Source organism: Etheostoma spectabile, unplaced genomic scaffold, assembly GCF_008692095.1.
Source record: "Etheostoma spectabile isolate EspeVRDwgs_2016 unplaced genomic scaffold, UIUC_Espe_1.0 scaffold00001427, whole genome shotgun sequence".
NCBI lineage: Eukaryota > Metazoa > Chordata > Actinopteri > Perciformes > Percidae > Etheostoma > Etheostoma spectabile.
In genome coordinates, this window is record NW_022602751.1 from 213,466 (window position 1) to 219,465 (window position 6,000).

At 39.7% G+C, this 6,000-nt stretch overlaps 2 non-coding genes across 2 annotated transcripts; both read right to left on the bottom strand.

Moving 5' to 3' along the window:
- Positions 1-1,317: 1,317 nt before the first annotated feature.
- On the bottom strand, positions 1,318-1,389 carry trnac-gca (transfer RNA cysteine (anticodon GCA)). The gene has a single exon. It is a non-coding gene; the product is annotated as a tRNA-Cys (tRNA).
- Positions 1,390-2,238: 849 nt separating this feature from the next.
- On the bottom strand, positions 2,239-2,310 carry trnac-gca (transfer RNA cysteine (anticodon GCA)). The gene has a single exon. It is a non-coding gene; the product is annotated as a tRNA-Cys (tRNA).
- Between the last annotated feature and the right edge of the window lie 3,690 nt (positions 2,311-6,000).

Genomic DNA, 6,000 nt, shown 5'->3' on the forward strand with positions numbered 1-6,000 from the left:
TCCGTTTTTTGTTTCCCTATTTGCTAATGGTAATTGGGAAACTGGCTGTTTTTTGTTTTTCATTAAAAACGAAATCCGTTGGCCGCCAAGTACACAAGATGCAGCAATTCAATCTCATGATTGGATAATATAGTCTGAAAAATAAAAGAAGTGCAGTTGAAAAAATAGCATAAGTAATAAAACTTGTAAATCTTTCACAGATAACTTAATTAAACTGTGTTGTGATGTGTTGAGATGATTTTCAACTTTACCTCCTGGAAGGCATGAACAGGTGGAACCAGGATCAGGGGACAGCGGCGGTGACCAATAGGCCATCGTCCGTCTCTGCTCACCTATGCCAGGCATGTGACCCAGTGCGTCAACACCAGCAGCTTAATAATAATAATAATAATAATACATTTAATTTATAATGCACTTTTCATCAATAAATCTCAAAGTGCTACAGGTAAAAAAAGAAAAAGAGAAAAATAAAACAAAAAAGAAAGAATAAAAAAGAAAATAAAGCTATTCTTAGAAGAGAGGATAAAAAAAACATCTAAAGGGGACCAAAAGCTTTGCTAAAAAGAAAAGTTTTAAGGCCTTTTTCAAAACACTTTTTAAAACAGCTTGAAGGTGTTTGGCCGGCCATCTGTGCCAAACTTCAGGCCACCCTCCAAATCCACTGGTATGCTAATGTAATAATAACTGTCTACCTAGTACAGTGAAGAAAATAAATATTTGAACACCCTGCTATTTTGCAAGTTCTCCCACTTAGAAATCATGGTGGGGTCTGAAATTGTCATCGTAGGTGCATGTCCACTGTGAGAGACATAATCTAAAAAAAAATTCCAGAAATCACAATGTATGGTTTTTAAACTATTTATTTGAGAAGTGGGAGAACTTTCAAAATAGCAAGGTGTTCAAATACTTATTTTCCTCACTGTAGGAGGAATAATGTCTTTTTAACAGGCAGAAACCTCAGACTAAAACTGGCTCATGGTGGGCAGTCATCTGACACAACCAGTTGGGGGAGAGGGTGAGAGAGAGGGAGAGAGAGATAGAGAGAGAGAATGGAATGAAAAGATGACCAGGGGTAATTATGGCAGCAGTAAAGGTAATAGAACTATTACTAATAATAGTAGCAGTAGTAGTGCAGGGCGTCCAGCAGGACCACGGCAGCAGCTGCATCCACTACTCAGGTGCCTCCACAATCCAAGGAAGTCTGAGAGGGGAGAAAGCACAAGGGCTTCTGGAAAGAAGAAATATTAGTTATATGTATGCTTTTTTCAAGTATCAACAACAACAATCATAAATATGATAGCCTACACACATCCTTTCAGGGGGCACCCAGATTTGAACTGGGGACCTCTTGATCTGCAGTCAAATGCTCTACCACTGAGCTATACCCCCACATACTCTATGTTGGATATGCTTATGATGCAGCAAAACAATGGCTGGGCCTCCACCATGTGGTTACCTTCACAGTCTGAGAAAGTATTCAAATCTCATCTACTGTATGAAAGAGAGTTAAAAGAAAGAAAACAGTGTAATCTTCTATAAAGGCCCAACTGAATTTATGTTAATTACAATAGATGTCGTCACTAAGCACAGAAACGTGGTCCACACAAGGATCCTGCATTGCTCAAAGTGTCTACGTACGTGTAATTATGTGGACCATGCTTCTGTCCTAGTTCAATTTTGCTCAACTACACAAACTCCATTCCAGAAATGTATACAGTGAAATCCTAACAGAAGTTATCTCAGGACAGTTTACATATAGTGAAGATCTAGACCACACTGTGTAAATGACAGAAACCCAACATTTCCCAAAAGAGCATGCATTTGTTGTTACATATATTAGGAAAATGTAGTTTTAACAGGCACAATCTCAGACTAAAACTGGCTCATGGAGGGCAGTCATCTGACACAACCAGTTGGGGGTTAGGGGGAGAGAGAGAGAGAGAGAGAGAGAGAGAGAGAGAGAGAGAAAAATGGATTGAAAAGATGACCAGTGGTAATTATGGCAGCAGTAAAGGTAATAGAACTATTACTAATAATAGTAGCAGTAATAGAGCAGGGGGTCCAGCAGGACCACGGCAGCAGCTGCATCCACTACTCAGGTGCCTCCACAATCCAAGGAAGTCTGAGAGGGGAGAAAGCACAAGGGCTTCTGGAAAGAAGAAATATTAGTTATATGTATGCTTTTTTCAAGTATCAACAACAACAATCATAAAGATGATAGCCTACACACATCCTTTCAGGGGGCACCCAGATTTTAACTGGGGACCTCTTGATCTGCAGTCAAATGCTCTACCACTGAGCTATACCCCCACACACTCTATGTTGGATATGCTTATGGTGCAGCAAAACAATGGCTGGGCCTCCACCATGTGGTTACCTTCACAGTCTGAGAAAGTATCCAAATCTCATCTACTGTATGAAATGGAGTTACAGTTTTTACAACTGCTATGACAGATTTTTCAATACTTATAACAAATTTCCTAAACTCTTAACACACCAACACACCCAAACACACAACTGGCAAAACAGTTAATTTCATGCTCAAAATCACACATTGTAAACTAAACTCTAAAACTAATTTTCAAAATACAATAATACACTAACACAACACACTATGTCTAACAAAACACTGTAAACATGTTTCAAAATCAAATAATTATTCCAAACACTAACACATGTTCTCTTCCAACAGGAACATTTAGTCAATCATAACACAATGACAAAAAAAAACTCTATCACCAGCTGACATTACAAAAACTTCATTATTTTAGATGTGTCAGGTATGCCCTTATGCAATAGACAGTATATTGTATTGATTATAGATTGTGTTTTGCACATGCATTTTACAAGGCACAGCAAGACGTAGCTGGGCACCACAGAGCGTAGCAGATGAACATGGTATCGCAGAACGTGTAGCGGGACCATGGCAACAGCTGCTACCATGATTTGGAGCCTCTCTGATCCAAGGGAACATGCTGGGAAAAAAGAACATAAGGACTCCGGGAATGACTCCCCAGAGCTAGGTTAGTAACAAGCATTTCTGGGACATGGATGAACATAAATGAAAAGATGGAAAGATAGAGGAGAGAGGAGCTCAGTGTGTCAAAGGAAGTCCCCAGCAGTCTAAAACTATTACAGCAAAACCAAGGGAGACGAGGTAAAGAGAGGCGCCTGGTCGGGCTAGAACTCTCCCCAACCGGATCGGGCTGTATGCCAAGTCTCCCTTTAGTTTTATTATATTCTTGATTATATGATAGATAAATCTGACAACTATGACTAGAAGCAGGTGGGCCGGGTTAGGCGGACGCTGCGACTCCTCACTCCCTAACAATATTCAATTCTATGCCCTAACCATAAGCTTATCAAAAAATAACCAAGAGAGACAGGGTAAGGAGAGGAGCTTGTTCAGGCTAGAAGTCTCCCCCCGGATCGGGCTGTATCGCCCTGCCTCCCTCTAGTTTTATTATATTGATTATATGATAGATAGAACTTAACCATTAGCTTTCAAGTCAATGACAGATCGGAGCTGCATTTCCGTGATGAAAAATTGATAAAAAGCGGTTTTCATGGCTCGTGGTCTGGGGCAAAGAGCCATTTGCATCCGTTTCACACAGTAAAGAAAAGACTGGGAGCCACTTAACCCTTTTGAGAGTTTACAGTTTTTACAATTGCTATTGCAGATTTCTGCTACTAGGAAACGTTGCAAGTTTCCTAGTTTGCTATATAGTCCAAATTAAATGTAAAAAGAAAAAAATATATTTCTCCAGTAAATTGCTGGAAGAAGAAGGCCCAATGGCGAAACATTAAGACGTATAGAGTTTTGGTTGGAAAACGTAGACATTGTTTGAAACTTTTTTATTTTGTAAAAACTTTCTTCTCATCTCTAGAAACATACAAATTGTTTACATACATTCTTTTTGGCTGACAGGAAGTCATTGTAATTTTCATTTTAGGAATTTTTTTGTCACCCTTATATATATTTCTGAACTCCCAAAAGTTGGCAAAAACTCTAACCTTTGAGCATTGTGATTTTAATAAGAGCAACTTCAAATTTGTGTAAATTGGTCCTCTCATCATTACCAACATACTGGAAGTTGGCCATTTTTATTGTACGCTCTCAAGTTATTGTTGTTTTGTAGTTTAACGTCATGTTTTCCTACTTTGTGGAATTTCATTTAATAATCTTTGTCTGACATTTCATATTTTCTGTGACTGAATGTGGTTTTAAATCTGTTGAGGTCTGTTCAGACTGAAAGTAAAGACACTGATGATGTCATACAAAAATCAGAAAATAGAAAGCAAACTTGTAAAATAACATCAAGGATTGAATTGTTTTAATGTTTCCAATGTGGAACAATTAAATACAAAATAAAAGAAATAAAACAAGGCCTCGTGCTTGCCCTGTCCCATGTGCAGAAAACACCCCCAAAGCATGATGCTACCCCCCATGCTTCACAGTAGGATGGTGTTCTTTGGATGGTCCTCATCATCTTCTTCCTCCAAACACGGTTAGTGGAATTATGACCAAAAAGTTCGATTTTGAGTCTCATCTGACCACATGACTTTCTCCCATGACTCCTCTGGATCATCCAAATGGTTGTTGGCAAACTTAAGACGGGCCTTGACATGTGGTGGTTTAGGCAGGGGAACCTTCCGGGCCATGCAGGACTTCAAACTATGACGTCTTAGTGTATTACCAACAGTAACCTTGGAAACGGTGGTCCCAGCTCTTTTCAGGTCCTGGACCAGCTCCTCCCGTGTAGTTCTGGGCTGGTTTCTCACCTTTCTTAGGATCATCGAGACCCCACGAGGTGAGATCTTGCATGGAGCCCCAGTCCGTGGGAGATTGACAGTCATGTTTAGCTTCTTCCATTTTCTAATGATTGCTCCAACAGTGGACCTTTTTTCACCAAGCTGCTTGGACATGTCCCCGTAGCCCTTTCCAGCATTGTGGAGGTAGAATGTTGTCTCTAGTGTCTTTGGACAGCTCTTTGGTCTTGGCCATGTTAGTAGTTGGATTCTTACTGATTGTATGGGGTGGACAGGTGTCTTTATGCAGCTAACGACCTCAAACAGGTGCATCTAATTTAGGATATTAAATGGAGTGGAGGTGGACATTTGAAGGCAGACTAACAGGTCTTGAGGGTCAGAATTGTAGCTGATAGACAGGTGTTCAAATACTTTTTGCAGCTGTATCATACAAATAAATAGTTAAAAAATAATACATTTTGATTTCTGGATTTTATTTTATAGATTATGTCTCTCACAGTGGTCAAGCACCTACGATGACAATTTCAGACCCTCCGTGATTTCTAACTGGGAGAACTTGCAAAAAAGCAGGGTGTTCAATTACTTATTTTCCTCACTGTAGTTTCTTGACTTTGCAGTGCCTTATGTCTACTGCCATAATTTTATTTTTATTCATACCCTTGCTTTTCCTACTGTGACATGTCAAAATGTCAAAAGGTGCATTGTTTGAAAGCCCATCTCTACACATCCATGTTCCACTCCCACAAGTGGTTTCACACGTGCTAGATGTCCCTTAAATTACCAGTTTATTTTTGTAATGTATTGGTGTTTGTAAAATTACAGATTTTTTTTATATTGTGTCAGTCCAGACCATTCCCTGACCAGGAATTGAACCCAGGCCGTGGCGGTGAGAGCGCCGAATCCTAGCCACTAGACCATCAGAGAGTCACGTCTATCAAATTTATCTTTGTAGATGTGAGTTTCCTTTTCACTTACTGGAATGACTCCAGTTAGGGCTGCACGATTATGGCCAAAATGATAATCACGATTATTTTGGTCAAAATTTTGATCGCGATTATTCTCACGATTATTTGTTGATTTTAACCAAAACAAATTGTATTGTCACATAGGCTATTTATAACTGGAGAGGGAGTGTGATGGACGCTACTCACAGAGAGACGGCTGATCATTATGAACGGGTCCAGCACGGTCGAACGGCGGAGACACACGTCGTGTGTATGAAACGTCTGT